Here is a 6,065-nt window from a genome sequence, read left to right as displayed (position 1 = left end):
AGAGAGAGAGAGAGAGAGAGAGAGAGAGAGAGAGAGAGAGAGAGAGAAAGGTTGACCTGTAATCTCATCATTCAGGGGACTGAGGGAGAAGGATTTTGAGTTCAAGACTGGGATAGACTATATAGTAAGACTGTCAGGGGTGAGAAAAAAGAGTGAGGAGGAAGAGGGAAGGAAGGAAGGAGGAAAGGGGAGAGGGGAGGGCTCTTCTCACTCTTCAGATCTAGCCCATCTCCTTGAGGGATAAATGAATGATCATGGCAACACACTCTAAATCCTTAACATGGCCTGAAATCTGCCTGCAGTGCTACCCTCTGAGCAGATGGGCCCCATACATCTTGTAATTTGGATTATCAACTATCTAAAGGGAAAGGAATATGCTCTGAAAACTGTTCATCATCTCCCGCACACATCAGTTACCTAACTGCCCCCAGACATTCCTCCAGAGCCATCATTAGTGTTCTTTCTCTAATTTCAACTCTGCTCTCTGGTTTATTGATTTTTGTGTCTTTCTTGCTCGGTCTTCCACGACATAATCCTATAGGGAATCAGGTAGATGTTTGCAATTAGATTCATTAAGTTCCCTTAAGAAGCGATTAGGAAGGTATAGTCTCAGGTGGCTGGTTCCCTCAGTAATAATGGCAGCTTTTTTCAGGGTGCTTGCCAACACTAGACCAGATTTTAAATACCACGTTTACTCCTTTGTCTTTGGAAGATTGAGAAGCTATGGATTCAACTGACAATAAAGTTGTATTTTATTGACTGTCTTTACACAGCAACAGTGGGATCAGGAATGTGAACACTTCACTTTAGGAGCTGAGAGAGCTGGTTAATTAATGTGTGGCCTCTAATCAGATGGTACTAGGTTTAAATTTCCATGCCAGCCATGGGCCTTTGAGGAAGTAACTCACCTGTGGATTAGGAGTCATAACAGGTCATTTAGGGGGAAATCAGCTCAGTAGTCTACAGACAGAGCTCAGATAAATGGATGCTCTTGCTAAGTACCTGTGGCTGAACCTCCAGGCTGAGGAGAGAGTGCTGGTGAATCTTGGCTGTACACTTGATTAGACTGAGAAGTGCCTCGGAGACCAGCAAAGCACACCCACGAGTACAGATGTGAAGGGAGTTCCAAGGAGAAAGAGGTGAAGACCGTCTGTGAAAGCCGTAGTGCTATCCCACAGGATGGGGACTGGCTGGAATGGAGGTGGGGAAAGAAGAAGACCCATTTGCAGAGCCTCTCCCCCGCCTCCTTTTCCTCCCCTTCCTCTTCTTCCTCCTCCTTTCCCTCCTCTCTTTTTCCCCCTCTTCCCTTTCCTCTTCCACCTCCTCTTCCCCTCCCCCTCCTCCCATTCTTCCTTCTCCCCTTTTTCCTCCCCCTCCTCCTCCTCTTCATGTTCTTCCTCCCCACTCCTTCCTCTCCTTCCCAACCTCCACAATGTAAGCTATTCCACCCATACCCACTCTGTCACAATAAACTGAAACTTCCAATCGATTAGCTAAACAACCTTTCTTCTTCTGTGGCTTGTGTCAGACACACTGCCACAGGGATGAGAAGGCTAATGAACACAGGCAGAAAGGGGAAAGAAGGACAGGAAGGGAGAGTTTTCTTTCCTTGAAGGGCTCTGGACTTTTTGTTGTTGTTATTGCCAAACTCCTTACGTGAGTATTACAAATAGGATTATTTTGAAAGTATGTTTCTTTCTCCTTTATAAATCTGGTTCCCTCTAGTCATCAACAATTATAGAGCAAGGAACTTCTGTCTTAGGATCGGGGGAACTGCAAAGAGGGCACCCAGCATCAAAGAAAATGAAATGATTTCCTGTCAATGGGGGCAGCATCAGTAAGATACTGTCAAACTGTGACCTCTCAACCAAGCATGGTGGCCCATCCTTCCACTCTCTACTCCGTGGAGGCTGAGGCGGGGCATTAGAAGTTCCAGGCCAGTTTAGGAAAACCATTATCAGATGGGGAGAGGAAGGAGAAGGAGAGGAATAAAGAGAAACAGGACATAGTAAAAAATCATACCTTGCAAGTAAGTTTGCTGGAACTGAGTAAGGCTCTTGAGCCCTGCCCCAACATAGTCAGGATTTTCACAAGGTCTTCAGAAGACTGTGACAACATCTTAACATCATCATTTCAGATGCTTGCACAGAACCAGGAACTGTGGAACTGTCTCCCATTGGGTCCTTCTGAGTGACCTCGGAAGTTAGGTTTTGAACAGAGATGTGCCATTGAGAGTGTAAGGAAAGAAGAGGTGACGTCAACCAAAAGATGGAGGGGGGAGGGAACATCTTGACCATCAACCACAAATCACAAGTTTCTTTTGAATACCAAATAACTCATTATGCTGAGCTAAAAAGTTCGGAAAACCTTTACTTGCTTTCAAAGCTTTGTCTAGGAAGCAGTTGTATGTGTATCGGTAAATTCATTCTTCGTGATCAAATATACAATTTGATGACACTAAGTGCATTCATATTTTATGGACAGGACTAATATCTATTTCGAACAGAAATGCTATAGTAATTCCAAGCCCATGGCCTCTACTTTTGTTGGTATCTACAAATTTGTCTATTCTAGGTAACTGATGTCACCAGAAGGAGACAGTATTTGTTCTTAATATAGGAAGTAGCATTTTTCAGAGACTATGTAGGCTGAATATACCTTCCTCCATTTTTAACCATGAAGACGTTGGCGTCCAGTGACTAGAGGCTGTAATACATGTACCACATGGAATAAAAGGCTACCCTGCATCCACTGAGACCTAAATCAGTGGCAGCACTCTGACTTTCCCACATTCTGATTTGAAATGCAAGTCATGTTTCCTTGGAAACAGACACACACAACAAACCAACTTAGGAGCAACTTCAGTTACTATGTGTCCTGTGGTTCCCTCTCCCCCATATTTCATTTTTAAAGAAGACGATATCTTCAACTGAATAGAGGAGAGGATAAGATATTTTGGAGAGTGTCAACAATATCTCTATAGTGATGCTAAACACCATATGTGAACTGAAAAGTACATGGTCTCTGAAAGGCAATTGTTCATGGTCCTCATGAGTTGTCAACAATATTCACAAGAGGTTCCCACAGGTTTAGACTAATGTGAACATCCTAGCACACATTAATTTGTGTACAGTTAATTCTATGTGAAAGGCAATCATACATGAGTGCATTTACTGTGTATAGCTATTGTTTTACAATGTTCATAGTTCTATGAGGCAGATACTATTATTTAGCCCCATATCACAGATGAAGAAGTGGGTAACCCTGTGTTAGTAAACCTTTCATTGCTGTGACAAAATAGCTCAGATAAAAATATAATGAAAGAATTATTTAGTTTAGCTTATGGCTGTAGAGGTTCATGGTGATGTAGACACCTAGGTGGAGTAGGTCAGCTTCCATCATGGCAGCCAGGAAGCAGAGAGAAAGGAAGAGAGTGGGGAGCATTTATAACCTTCAAAGGCATAAGCCCTTCCTCCTCCCCACCTCCATGATGTACCTCCTCCAGCTAGGCCCCGCCCCCTAACATCATCACTTCTTCCCAAATAGCAGTAGCAGCTGGGGACCAGGCAGTCAGCATGTGATCATATTCGACTCACACATATGTCTATGGTGAAAATAACATTTGAACAAATGCTCCAACCAGTTTGACAGCAGCACAAGGGGAAGTGTCTATGATACACAAGAGCTGTGAGGACCAAGTGCCCCTGGCTCAAGCCTCCTTCGGGACACTGGGAAGCGTTCTCCAGGGCAAGCACGTTTTCACTGTCCGTAAGTAAAGATGGGCTTTGGAAAGAGAATCAAGGAAAAATGGAAAACCCATCTCTCTTTTACCTCTCACTTCTCTTTTCAACAACCACAGTCCCTTTGGGTTTTGCCCAAGCTGTTGTTCTTGCAGTCTTTCAGCCACAGATCTGCTACTTGCTTTCAAAGTTGGGGGTTTGGAGGACAGAGACAGAGATAAAAGCCTCAGCCCATGATGTGGGAGATCTGGGTGGAATAGGTTAGCATCAATTATGGCAGTCAAGAAGCAGAGAGAGAAAAGAAGAAACCAGGGACTAGGTATAATCTTCAAAGGTGCAGCTTTCAGTGATGTGTCTTTTCCATCTAGATACTGTGGCTGGTTAGATATACACACAGAGAGAGACATACAGACACACATGCACACACACACAGATAGAGAGAGAGAGAGAGAGAGAGAGAGAGAGAGAGAGAGAGAGAGAGAGAGAGAGACAGACAGACAGACAGAGACAGAGAGAGACAGAGAGAGACAGAGACAGAGAGACAGACACAGAGAGAGAAAGATCTGCAAGATGTTATATTATGAAACTCAATCATCAAAATCAGTCCAAGAAGGGTTACATTCACTTTATATATTTGGAACATTTGTGTATGTGTGGGGTAGGGAGGGAATATGGGTCATTTATTTCCTTTGTATAATGGTGATATAATTTCAAATTTAACAGCCCATCACACAATTCTATTCATTATTTCCCACCAGAAACCCTGCTAGGAAACAAAATAAATAACTTTTGAATCTTCATTCTTCAGTCCAGGGATTTTTTTTTTTAATAAAAGGACTTGTGTATTGAGACAAAGTGTGCACTTTAAAATCCTCTACTATCCCCCTGGCAATGGACAAAGAGACACCTTGTTGGCGGTAATGTTCTTATGTCAGTCAGGGGCAGAGCAGATGGCAGTCCTTTGCTCATCCTAGCTTGATGCCTGGCTTGGTGGCTAAGGCTGCTTCATGCCTAGCACACAGGAAAGTCAAATCAAATCAAATTCAGACAGCACAGAGAGAGAAGAGGAAGACAGAACTGTCTTCTGCCATGTCACGCGGTGCAGTCTGGGAAAGATGCCCACAGACTTGCCTTCCAAAGACCCACAGTACAGACAAGCCATAGACACACAGAGCCCTGCCTACTACCACACAGCAAAGCATGGGAAGAAGAAGACAGAGGGGGGAGGGGGAGGAGGAAGAGAGGGGAGGGGGTGGGAGAGGGAAAGGGAGAGGGGGAAGGAGAGGAACAGGGAGAGGGGGAGGGAGAGGAACAGGGAGAAGAAGAGGGAGAGGTGGAAGGAGAGGGAGGAGAGGGGGAGGGAGGGAGAAGGACCCATGAATCCCTATGTCACCCACAGACTTGCCCTCTGGCACACAACACAGGTGGTACACAGACACTCCCTTGCCACAAGGGCTTGCCAGGCGGTGTCCAGCCTGCAGTGGGAGCCACCACAATGTGTGAGTCTGAGGTGGACAGATGAGAGCGAAAGAAGTGGGGCAGCTTCAGCTTTACGAAGAGATGGAAGTGGAGACTCGAGCGTAGAGAGAAGTAGTCAGTCAAGACACCTGGGGCCATCATAAAGTCCCAGCCTGAGCTTCCACTGAGGGCCATGTCTGGGTTGTAGGGCCGGTGTCCATGTCCATGGTTCATATGACCACTAGAGAACATGGGAACATCCCTGGTCCGGGAAGCTGCCAGGAAACATGTGGGTGTCTAGAGGCTGTGCAGAACTGACCCCATCCTCACTGGTTGCTGGCACTCTGGAGAGCTGGTCCTGCCTCTCACTGGCAGCAGCACTAGGTGAGCCTACCCTGCTCCTCAACCAGGCAGCAGAGTGGAGTCAGCCCTGGTGGCAGAAGACAACCCCTCCACTTGTCTACCATGGGGTGGCATGGATACAAAGGTGATACCTCCACCCCTCACCACCTCAGCAGTCAAGAGAGCTGCCTACAGAGTCATGAGCTTGGGAGAGCTAGCCCTGCCCCTCACCAGCTGCATCATTTAGGGGAGCAGGCCCTGAACCTCACTTCGAAGGCACATCAGAGCTGACCCTGGTGGTAGGGGCACAGGTGAGCCAGCCCAGAGGGCAAGGGCAGGAGAGCTGGCCCCACCATTTGTCTACTGTAAGGTGGTGTGGATGTGGGGGTAATGCCCTCCCCTCCCCATCCTCACCACTGCAGCAGTTGGGAGATGAAATGTTTTGTTTGTTTGTTTGTTGTGTTTTTTATTGGGGAGGGGGGAGGTTGCAAGGGCAAACGGCAGATATGAGGGGACAGGAAGATG

The 6,065-nt window shown here is 46.3% G+C and overlaps 1 non-coding gene across 1 annotated transcript; it reads left to right on the top strand.

The window, feature by feature from the left end:
* The first annotated feature begins 4,620 nt into the window (after positions 1-4,620).
* Positions 4,621-4,764, top strand: LOC114618407. Its single transcript, XR_003710956.1, has one exon. It is a non-coding gene; the product is annotated as a small nucleolar RNA SNORA48 (small nucleolar RNA).
* Positions 4,765-6,065: the final 1,301 nt, after the last annotated feature.

This window comes from Grammomys surdaster, unplaced genomic scaffold, assembly GCF_004785775.1.
Source record: "Grammomys surdaster isolate TR1022 unplaced genomic scaffold, NIH_TR_1.0 141, whole genome shotgun sequence".
Lineage (NCBI taxonomy): Eukaryota > Metazoa > Chordata > Mammalia > Rodentia > Muridae > Grammomys > Grammomys surdaster.
This window is presented reverse-complemented; position numbering and strand designations above follow the sequence as displayed.